The sequence below is a fragment of the Apium graveolens genome, chromosome 5 (assembly GCF_009905375.1).
Source record: "Apium graveolens cultivar Ventura chromosome 5, ASM990537v1, whole genome shotgun sequence".
NCBI lineage: Eukaryota > Viridiplantae > Streptophyta > Magnoliopsida > Apiales > Apiaceae > Apium > Apium graveolens.
The window spans coordinates 283,572,546-283,585,370 of NC_133651.1; the positions used below are offsets into that span (position 1 = coordinate 283,572,546).

The 12,825-nt window shown below is 34.8% G+C and overlaps 1 non-coding gene across 1 annotated transcript; it reads right to left on the bottom strand.

The window, feature by feature from the left end:
* Window positions 1-1,447: 1,447 nt before the first annotated feature.
* Window positions 1,448-1,554, bottom strand: LOC141663328 (small nucleolar RNA R71). The gene has a single exon (XR_012551407.1). It is a non-coding gene; the product is annotated as a small nucleolar RNA R71 (small nucleolar RNA).
* Window positions 1,555-12,825: the final 11,271 nt, after the last annotated feature.

Genomic DNA, 12,825 nt, shown 5'->3' on the forward strand with positions numbered 1-12,825 from the left:
GATTCTTTGAAAATAGTTATAACTTTAGATGCTCGTTTTCATTCTTGTTGAACCTAGATTTTTTTTTATTCGTACTTTGATTATTATTCAGTTTATTAAGACCTTGTTTTATACCATGCTTTCATTGGAACCCATGATGACGATGAGTTCAATTATGGGCTAATCGTTATCATGGGATTCTAGCGGATTTACTTATAGATTTCAATAGTTAATTGTTTTGATATCTTGGTGTGTGGTGATTGATTGATATCCTAGTATTAGATGTGCTTATTCGTCTTATGTGCGTTAACATATAAGATAGCATGTTAATCTCTATTGAAGCAACAGTGAATATAGAGGTTTAGAACTTGCCATGCTAGCATAGGTTCATGTATTTTTTATGCATGATTCGTAGGTAATTTTAACCATCTTACTTGCCCTATGTAATCACGATATATAACTTGCACATTAAATCGTTATGTTTTCAATTCTTATAGACATATAAGGACTAAGCATAAATGGTGTCTATTCAACTTCTATCGCTTTTGTGGATGCTTGGTAGTAGGGTATTCGTACAACGAAAGTTGGCGTTTACTAGTTTCGTGTTATCTGATTAGTGTCATCACCATTACATGCTAAGGTTAAGAACAATAAGGCTATTGAATGAAGTATTTAATGAAGTTAGAATCTCATGTGTGTCATATATATTAATTCAACCATTCTTGTTCTCTTAGTTATAATTGTTAGTTTAATCTCTTAGTTTAATAAAAACCCAATTTGTTATTTTTCTTAGCATTGAGTGATAACCATACATTGTTGCATAGATGCATAAATTGAACTTAACCTAAACCAGTCTCTGTGGGAACGAATCTGATTTATATTTTATACTACTTGCGAACGCGTATACTTGCGTGATTTTTAGAGCGTGTTTTCACCCTATCAAGTTTTTGGCGCCGCTGTCGGGGACTCGGTGTTAATTTTTAGTTTATGTGCTTGTCATCAGTGGTCGTTAAAGTTCACTGACTTGGATTCTTTTACTTTCACGGTTTATTTGTTTGTGTTTCAGGTACTCATTATAATGGGAGATCCAGCAGCACGAACAAAAGCCTTGATAAATTTTTCTCAACCCAAGATCAATGACATTCAATCTAGCATTGTCCGGCCAGCTATCACAGCTAATACCTTTGAGATCAAGCCTGGCATAATTCAATGGGTGCAGAATTCAATCCAGTTTGGGGGTTCTCCAACTGAAGATCCCAATATGCACATTAGGGATTTTATTGAGATCTGCGACACCTTCCAGTTCAACGGTATTTTTGAAGATGCTGTGAAGCTGAGACTGTTTCCATTCTCTCTGAGGGACAAGGCTAAGAGCTGGTTACACTCTCTACCAGATGGTTCGATTACTACTTGGGAAGATCTTGCTCAGAAGTTTCTTACTAAATTCTTCCCTATGGCGAAGACAGCTGCACTCAGGAATGCTATTACTCAATTTGCGCAGCAAACGGGAGAATCGCTATGTGAAGCTTGGGAGCGCTACAAGGAGATGCTTAGGAAGTGTCCTCATCATGGAATGCCTGATTGGATGATCATCAATTGTTTTTACAATGGGTTGGGAGCACAGTCCAGACCCATGCTCGATGCAGCATCAGGCGGAGCATTATGGGCAAAGAGCTATGAGGAAGCTTATGATCTAATTAAACTGATGGCTGCTAATGAATATCAGTATCCAACCCAGAAATGTCCACAGGGCAATGTAGCAGGAGTTCTTGAAGTGGATACAGCTACGACTATCACTGCTCAACTAAAGGCGTTGTCTATGAAGATCGATTCTCTGGCTAACTGTGGTGTTAAGCAGATAATTAGTGTTTGTAAGCTGTAACGCCCCCAAATTCGGAGTCAAGGGATTTAGTCATCAATATAAAATCTCAATCCAAATTAACCTGTTTAATCAATAAATAAATGCCAGCAGAAGATATTTATCATTTATGACCCCAAACTAATCCAAGATCTTTGAAGGTTACCGTTCTAGAAACAAGATATCCAAATTCCACAAATAAATTTTTCACTTTCTTTTAAAACTCTTTTCAATAAATTCCAACTCAAAACTAAACCCACTAGTATAACTTCAAAATGAAGTATACTAGGCCCAACTATAAAATAACATAATTATAATATAATATAATATAAACAAATTTACCCAAAAGAACTTGCACTAGTTCACAAACCCTGGACCAACCACCTTCCAAAAGCTTCTTCTTTGCTTCCTTGAATTACGCAGTTAAACAGTGCACGCTAATCCTCACCGGAGGTTAAATTTGAAAATAGGCAAGTATGAGCGAAAGAAATGCTCAGCAAGATCATTATAGCGAATATAGGGTCATTTTGATATAAAACCGACATCTGCATTAGAGCTGAACATTTAAAATCATAATTGTTGAATCATAAAATTTTAGTTGAGGAACCCCAGAATTGATTCCTTAATTGTATTCAAAACCATTTTGATACTTTTGAGCGAAATGCTTCAGCAATACTTTGAATCTTTACGAGAATAAAACTCGTAAAACAGTGTTTACGGAAATATCATAAACAACAATAACAAGAAACAATGATTATGAATTAAATCATAAACTTTATTCAAAACTCAACTCTTGATATTAATATTCATTTTGATGTTATATCAAATTAGATATCAATACGAACTTTGATTCTCACAACCTACCCGCGCTAAAATATGGAAGTCAACATCAATCATCTGCATTAATACCACATTTGATATTTAACAACAACTTAAATATCAACATCAATCAGCAACCGAATCAAAACTGTATTCCACCTTTATTCAAAACCAAAACAGTTGATAAAATATTCCTTATAAGATTATCAAAACAATATAATAATTTAGAATGGAATCCTCGAACGACGGTGTGTTGCCGCCGGTGATCAGCCGCAGAGCAACACCGGTATGCCGAAGAATATCCAACTAAACAAATGGGGCACCCAAGGCACATATCGGCCTAAAGGTATTATATCATGTATAATACCTAAATCTCCGCTGGACCGCCGCCACGGCCTCTTACGCGACCATCCAATCTTAAAACATTTTATTGAAAGGGGTCATAATACTCGACACCCTTATAAACTTTTATTCGCCCATTACTTGGGCAGAAAAACCAAAACAACGTTATCTTGCTCAAAATCCAAAACATTTATAAATCCATTCCTTTGATAAGTAAAATCACTTAGCTATTCTGAACATAGAATAGCAGAAGAGTATTTGTATAAACAGAATCATTTATTTCAGCGATATGTAAAACATTTATCTATTCGGAACTGAGAATAGGGAAAACAATACTTGCATAAGAAGATTTAAAATAAATATCACTTGAACAATAAGTGATGATAGGGATACTTGCCTTTGGTCCTTAGCAATCATACACACTCGTAATAACACAAATATCTCATGATGCTTTCTCAAGACGTCACAATTTCCTATTCTTAATTCTTTGATATGTCGCTAATGCAGTTACTGCGGTCTGATACGAAATCTTATCCAACTTCAGTCTTGATCCCCAACGTCTGGTTCTGTTCGTCTCGAACCATCCGTAACTACTGAACCACTATACAACTCTCCCTTTTTCTTTACTTTTGCTTGGTCTCACGCCCTTAATGACCGATCCTATCATAAGCAAAAAGATACTATTTTAGTATCCTTCTGAAACGATTACCTTATTTCTACCCTTTCGTGATATATATATATATATACATACATATGGCACATTGTATAGCACATATCAAGTAGCACACATTATAGTTTAAAACTTACTACTAACTCAAAATATTATTTAACACGAGAACACGTAACTTATGATAATATTTCTACGAAAAATTCGGCATGACCTATTCGTAATATAGAGAATACCCCGAATAACCACACTACAAATACAACCCACAAGTCATTTCAATGTTCTTACCCAGACATATCATATACGTGTTACGACTAACAATCATAACATGCTTTCAAATCATTGAAATCAAATAAGTCAAATAGATTTAGATACGGGGGAATTTTAGAAAAATTTGGCATGAAGTATTCGTAATTAGGACTATCCACCTGTTTTTCAATTCCACAATTTAATCTTATAACCAAACAAAAATAAAGTTGCTTCAACTTGCAGCAACATAAAAGTAAACAAGTAAGAAAAGTACCCGCCCAGACTTGCGGCACCTAAATAATTAAGGAAAATTACCCGCCCAGATTTGCGGCACCTAAACAATTAAGTATACTTAATAATTTATAATATTTGAACTTCCAGTTATATAATTTAGCATCACCAATTCAACTTGAGTAAACACTTAAATAAATTACCTTGCACATATATTACATAGACTAGTAACTATACACATATTCAAATCACACTCTAATAATTAGCAACGAAACTCAATCTCAAATAGGCATATACTAACATGTATTTCCATAAAATACATCACTATATATTCTCATTTAACATCAAGTGGAAACAAAAGCTTTGTAAACAATTAAACATATAAAAACACATAACAAGTATCTTGGCTGCTCGATTTCACAGAAACTAAGTTTGCCTCTGGATTTTTAATAAATTCATAAATAGGTCTGTTGTAGTGAAATTTGGTGGAGACTTAAATGACTCACATATCTAACTACCATAAAAATTTCAGATGAAAGCAAGGTGTTTAGAGCCCCTGAACATAGTCGTCACTAAGGCCAACAGATCCTGTCCAGAAATTCTGCGCACCTTGCACTAAATAAATTGTATCTCGTCTTGTAAAAGTTTGGTAGTAACCAAATTTTTCAAACATATAATTCATATATAAACCTATAATTCTTATGTTTTAACCATCAAGAAATCAGGTCTCTAAATGTCTCAAAACAGCCATCCAAAATATGACAGTTTCTTTGCAAATACTAAATTTTCTGCACCTAAACTTTATTAACAACTTTAATCGACTCTTAGCAATTAATTAAACCCATAATCTCTATTAATCAAATCATCAAACACTTAACATGCAACCCATATAATCAATTAATCTGAAATAATCACAGGAAATTCATTCGAAATTTTTACAAATTTATTAAACTAATACAAACAAATTCCAAAGTAATTATCGAACTAATCAGTAATACAGCAACAGTCACAATATCACAACTATACACACACACGTATAATCACGCAGTAAAAACAAGGCGGAACCGGAAAATACAAGGCGGCAACAGTACAACACCAACATCACACACAACACCCGACTGATATATACACACATACACACATATATGTATACACGATTGAGAAATCAAGAATCGAACAAGACGGCGGTACCTGAGACACAACAGTGGCTCACCGGGAAAAAAAAACACAACGGCGGAAAGAACTCAGAGAAAAAAGGAAGAAACGGGGAGGAGGGTGAGGGAAGATAACATGGGAGGACAAGAGAATCACGAGAGAGAGATTGAGAGAGAACCCGAGAGAGACAAAGACGGTCCGAGAGATCGATTGTGAATTAAAGAAGAACAGGGCCTGCTTGCTTCTGATTATAAAGCCCAGGGGCATTTTTGTCTTTTAGTAATTAAAAATTGAATTTTTACTTATACACTTTAAATGCTGAAAATCCTGAAAATGAACTTGAAAAAAATAAACCTGCTCTGAAATATTTCGTAATAGTTCAAATCTTATTTTTAAAATATAGAATTTAAAATTACCTTTCTTCCCATATTTTTTAAAATAATTTTTGAACATACGGTTCATTTTATACGAATTTTACAAGATAATGCTCAAAAATAGAAATAAATCTCATAAAATTATTTTAAAATACTTCAATCTCAATATAAATTCAACTATTATTTTTAAAATGCCTCTAGGGGTATTCTAGAGATAATAAGACAAGTTTCACGTTTCAATCATATACCGATAATTTAATAAAAATATTTAAAGATCCACTAAACCCCATTTTTCACAGAATAAATCATGAAAATATCTTAAAAAACATTTTGACCACAATATCACTCACATATGAATTAAATAACACATAATCACATCTATGAATTAATAAAATCTCATACTTACCAATTTTCTATTTAATCCTTTATTTATAATTCCTTTTGTGTAATCACTGATTACACTTTAAACCTTATACTAAATCGCCAAACTGGAATAATTTATTTTTAAGCATTTACTCACTAATTCATATATATATCATAAAATTCAAAATACTCATATAATATTATTCACTTAACACATAAAGAATAGTATTTATATACAATTCTTTTTTTTAATATTTTCACAATTCACCCCCTACGAGGGAGAATCTAGATAAAACTAAATATATTTTTGAAAACAGTAAAAGTAATTAAATACTCTCACAACAATGACAGAGATCGATACCATAATTATCAATTAATACATAAATCATTTAAAGACACGAATTCATCAAAGAGAAATAAAATATCCACAATTTTATTCTTTCCCAATTGAAATAATCATATAAAATCATCCAGATATTAATTATATTAAATCCTAAAAATTTACGGGATATCACATAAGCTGTGTGCAGGTCCGCATGTGATAGAGCAATGCGCTATATCTAGTGACTCAGCTCAGTTTGTAAGCAACTTTCAGAGATCGCAGCAACCAGTTCCAAACACTTATCATCCTAACAACTGGAATCATCCCAACTTCAGCTGGAGCAACAATCAGAATGCGATGCAACAGCCGTTCCAGCAGTTTGGAAATAAGCTATTCAACCCTCCTGGTTTTCAGCAACAAATTACACCAAAACAACAAACTTTTGGTGCATGTCTATCTTCGAATGAAAAATCTGAATTGGAGGAGTTGCGGCTTATGTGCAAAAAACAGGCTCTTATATGCCAAAGCCAGGTTGTTTCTATCAAGACTCTGGAGAACCAAATAGGGCAAATTGCTAATGCCTTATTGAATCGACCTCCAGTAACGCTTCCTAGTGATATAGAAACAAATCCAGGCAAGAGGGAAGTTGAAGAACAGGTGAACGCCATGACCTTAAGGTCTGGAAAGGTCGCAAGCCCCCAAATTCAGCAAGACGAAGAGCCTGAAAAATCTCAAGTTTCAGAAAATGCAGTTGTGGCTGAAGAAGAAGTGCAGAAGGAAGCAGAGGTGGAACCAAGGAAGACTATTGTGGAACACACTCCTCCTGAGGGTAATACAGGGGAGAAACAGGTCTATCCTCCACCTCCTTTTCCTAAGAGGCTGCAGAAGAAAAAGCTGGATAAGCAGTTTGAGAACTTTTTGGAGGTGTTCAAGAAACTTCATATCAACATACATTTCGCTGAAACTCTTGAACAGATTCCTAGCTATGCGAGGTTTATGAAAGGTATTCTTTCTCGGAAAGTGAAGCTCGATGACTTAGAGACCATTGCTCTAACAGAGGAATGCAGTGTTGTGCTGCAACAGAAGTTGCCTCCGAAGCTTAAAGATCCTGGAAGCTTCACTATTCCTTGCACCATCAGAAACTTGTCATTCGACAAGTGTTTATGTGATTTAGGAGCTAGCATCAATCTGATGCCCTTATCTATCTTCAAGAAGCTTGGTCTGCCTGATCCGAAACCAACATACATGTCATTGAAACTAGCTGACCATTCCATCGCTTATCCACGAGGTATAGTGGAGGATGTCTTGGTCAAGGTGGATAAACTCATCTTCCCTGCTGACTTTATAATTCTTGATTTCGAGGAAGATAAGAAGATTCCCATTATCTTGGGAAGACCATTCTTGGCTACAGGCCGAACTATGATCGATGTGCAAAAAGGAGAGCTTTCGATGAAGGTTTACGATCAAAAGGTTACTTTTAATATGTTCAAGGAAATAAAGTTATCCACAACTAAAGAGGAGTGCTTTAAAGTAGAGTGGGTCGACTCTGTAGTAAATTCAGAGCCTGAGCAATTGCCAAAGTCAGATACCTTAGAGAGATCCTTAATAGGGGAATCAATTATTGAAGATAAAGAAGGAGCAGGGCAATTGCAGGATTTGAATGCACCTCCGTGGATGAGAAATTTGGATATGCCATTCGATTCTCTTGGGTTAGCAGAGCTGAAAATTTCTCAGGAGCATTTTGAACCATTTATTCAAGAAGCTCCCACACTTAAGCTCAACCGAATGCCAGATCACTTGAGTTATTCATTCTTAGGTGCACCCCATGATAAGGGGTTGGGATATATTTTTGATGATGTAGAGAGTGGCTGGATGGATATTCCCTGCCTATAGAGGGTTCTTCTCATGTGCAACAGGTAGTTGATAGGACTGGTATTGATGATGCACAGTATAGAAGATTGATTAGGCGTATGAAGGCCATGCATGTCATCCACCGATATTTTGCTGAAGATTTGACACACGCTTTCGGTACTGTTGTTCGAGACACTGGTGGTGAGGTTGATTGGCCACCTGATCCTCCACCTGACGAGGGTGACTCTTCCGCTAATTAGGTATGCCTGAAATCCTTATTATTACCTTCAATAAGAACATTGAAAATTTTAAGTTTGGGGGTGATAATGTAAGGATTAGTAGTGTGTGTGTCCATATAGATTCATATAGATTCATATTGCATGTTTAGTTATAGTTCATTCATATTTTTGCATGATTGTTCATTTAGGACATATTTGTTTGTTTTTATGTGATTTCATATAGTTGCATTTGCATGCATATTTAGCATGATCCCTTAAGATGAACTATGATATTTGATAAGTTGATGTTGATTTGAGTGTGGTGATGACGAATAGAGGGATATTTAAGTCCTAATGAATTGATTTGCATGCCAGAAACAAATATTTTCCCAAAGTCTTATAGGATTTCTTTTGATCTAGATCATGATCATACTTGTTTATTGTTGAGATTTAATCACTTGGTTATATTTAGAATTTGTGATATTCTCGTAATGATGTAAAAACGCTGATTTTCTTATTTGGAGAAAAACTTGGATTTCATTGCTAGTTGTTGTAAGGCTAGGCGTCAAATGGCTAGTAGTTGGCCCATATTTTTATGAGTAGTCTAGGGTTGAATGAGATGGAGCGAAACACACTCATTCAGAAATTATTGAAAAAAAAGAGAGAAAAATAAAGAAAAAACAAAGTATGTGTTTATGCATAATTGATCAAGAGTGAGCTCTTTAATACTCGAGTTATTAAGTTCAAGGGGACTTTGTTCCTAGTGATCTAAGGCTTTTATAGTCTGGGATCTGCTAACCTAACGCTCGCTACATGGGTATTATTGCATAAGTCTTTTGGGACCTCATTCATTGCACGGTCAAATTAGCATATTTGTTATGTGTTCAATAATAGCATGAATCCTTGTATAACTTTAGTAGGAAGGAGGTGTTGTGAGTCATTATGTGTTTAACGTCTATTCTTTTTATAAACTTGTGATTGTTTTCATGATAGATAAGTTATGGTTATTGATCTAGTATCGAGAATATATCTCTTAAGCATCCACACACGCACGTTTCTGGTTTGTGAGTTGGTTTGTGGGATTTATTCGAACTCTGTTTTAAGTCATTGCATTCTTAGAGGCATTGGCTTATTCATTTGGTTATGGTTATTCTGAGGGGATCGATTGCATTATCATTTAGTTGCATTCACGTAGTTGCATTCATGCATTAGGTTTGTTTTGTATTTTTGAGTCTGTTTATGCTTGAGGATAAGCATCGATCAAGTTTGGGGGTGTGATAAGTGGATTTTATATCCACTTAGGGTGAAAACACGCGCTAAAATTCACGCAAGTATACGCGTTCGCAAGTAGTATAAGATATAAATCAGATTCGTTCCCACAGAGACTGGTTTAGGTTAAGTTCAATTTATGCACCTATGTAACAATGTATGGTTATCGCTCAATGCTAAGACAAATAACAAATTGGGTTTTTATTAAACTAAGAGATTAAACTAACAATTATAACTAAGAGAACAAGAATGGTTGAATCAATATATATGACAAACATGGGATTCTAACTTCATTAAATACTTCATTCAATAGCCTTATTGGTCTTAACCTTAGCATGTAATGGTGATGACACTAATCAGATAACACGAAACTAGTAAACGCCAAATTTCCTTGTACGAATACCCTACAACCAAGCATCCACAAAAGTGATAGAAGTTGAATATACACCAATTATGCTTAGTCCTTATATGTCTATTAGAATTGAAAACATAACGATTTAATGCGTAAGTTATCTATCGTGATTACATAGGGCAAGTAAGATGGTTAAAATTACCTACGAATCATGCATAACAAATACATGAACCTATGCTAGCATGGCAAGTTCTAAACCTCTATATTCACTGTCGCTTCAATAGAGATTAACACGATATCTTATATGTTAGCTACGCACATAAGACGAATAAGCAAAACCAATACTAGGATATCAATCAATCACCACACACCAAGATATCAAAATAATTAACTATTGAAATCCATAAGTAAATCCGCTAGAATCCCATGATAACGATTAGCCCATAATTGAACTCATCGTCATCATTGGTTCCAATGAAAGCATGGTATAAAACAAGGTCTTAATAAACTGAATAATAATCAAAGTATGAATAAAAAAAATCTAGGTTCAACAAGAATGAAAATGAGCACCCAAAGTTACAACTATTTTCAAAGAATCACAAGTTGAAAACAAGATCTTCTTTTTCGGAGTTGTTTTGTGCTTCTAGATCTTCTCCTTGATCTCCCAATATTCTCGGATGATGAAAACCCTTTTTTAAGTATATATAAGCCCATATTGGACCTGGACCCTTAAAATCGTCAAATTCCACTCAAAAAAGGCTTTTTCAGCGAAATCAGCCGCGCATCAGCAGGCGGGCGCCTGCACCAGCAGGCGGGCGCCTGCAGCCTTTCTGGAAAAATTCTAATGAATCTTATTTTGCCCATAACTTGAGTTCTACTCATCAGAATTAGGCGATTCAACTGTCCACGCGAAGCTAACGAGATTTTATACAACTTGGCAATGTCCTAGGCTTCCAATTCTGATCACTTTTTATCATATTTCCTTTAAAAGCTCCTTTCTTCATTTAACTAATACCTGAAATGCAATAACACAAAAACACATCAAAATACCAACAACTTGAGTCCAAAACACCAATTTAAGCTTGTAATAAAACGTTCTAAGTGGATATAAAATCCACTTATCAATACTCGATGGATAATGATCATAGAATTAACGACTAGGATTGAGACAATTCGACGGATGAGGATAAATCAGTTATCCGTCGAGTTATAAAATATTCCAAAAAAATAATTGATTTTTTATAGACAAATTGTATTTCAACGGATGAGCAAACTCGATGGATAATGATCATCCATCGAGATGTAAATTTTGACTTTTAGCCAAAATTTCATCCAAAACAGAAAAATCAATTAAATTTCTGGCTGCATTAACAACTTGCAAAATATCTGAAATGATTCAAGAAAAATTGAGCATACCTAATTCACTTACCAACCTTGAACAGGTGAATTCATTAAGTGGCATAGTAAATATATCTGCAAGCTTCTTTTCACTTGGAACAAAATTCAGTTCCACGGTACCATTCATCATATGTTCTCTTATGAAGTGGTACTTGATGGCTATGTGCTTTGTTCTTGAATGTTGTATTGGATTTTCAGTGATGGCAATTGCACTTGTGTTATCACAGAAAATAGGAATCCTATCCACTTGTAGACCATAGTCCAACAATTGGTTTTTCATCCACAAAATATGTGCCCAACAACTACCAGCAGCAATATATTCAGCTTCAGCTGTAGAAGTAGAAACTGAATTTTGCTTTTTACTAAACCAGGACACAAGCTTGTTTCCTAGAAATTGACAGGTTCCTGTTGTACTTTTTCTGTCTATTTTACAACCTGCATAATCTGCATCTGAATAACCAGTTAGATCAAAATTATAATCTCTAGGGTGCCAAAATAAGTTTTGATGTTCCCTTGAGATATCTGAAAATTCTCTTAATAGCTACTAAATGAGATTCTCTAGGATAAGCTTGAAATCTAGCACAAAGACAAGTAGCAAACATTATATCTGGTCTACTAGCTGTTAAGTACAGAAGTGAACCAACCATGCCCCTATAACTTGAAATATCCTCGGGCTTTTTAGTAGTGTTTAATTCAAGCTTAGTTGCAGGGGCCATGGGAGTTTTTACAGATGTGCAATCCATTAGATCAAACTTCTTTAAAAGATCATGAATGTATTTAGTTTGACTAATGAATATTTCATCACTAACTTGCTTCACTTGCAACCCAAGAAAGTAAGTTAGTTCTCTCATCATGCTCATTTCATACTTAATTTGCATCAATTTGGCAAACTTTTTACAAAAAATTTCATCTGTAGAGCCAAATATAATATCATCTACATAAATTTGAACAAGTATACTAGAGCCATTAACATTTCTAAAGAATAAGGTTTTATCAACAGTACCTCTTGTGAAGTGATTTTCCAAAATAAACTTTGGTAAAGTGTCATACCAGGCTCTAGGTGCTTGCTTCAGTCCATAAAGTTCTTTCAAAAGATAATAAACATAATTTGGGAAATTTAGATCTTCAAAACCAGGAGGCTGACTAACATAGACTTCCTCCTCCAAATATCCATTCAGAAATGCACTTTTGACATCCATTTGATAGACCTTGAAATTGGCATGAGCTGCATAGGCTAAGAAAATTCTGATGGCTTCAAGTCTTGCAACAGGAGCAAAAGTTTCATCAAAATCTATTCCCTCTTGTTGACAATAGCCCTTAGTAACCAATCTAGCTTTGTTCCTGACCACTATGCCATTTTCATCCATCTTATTTCTGA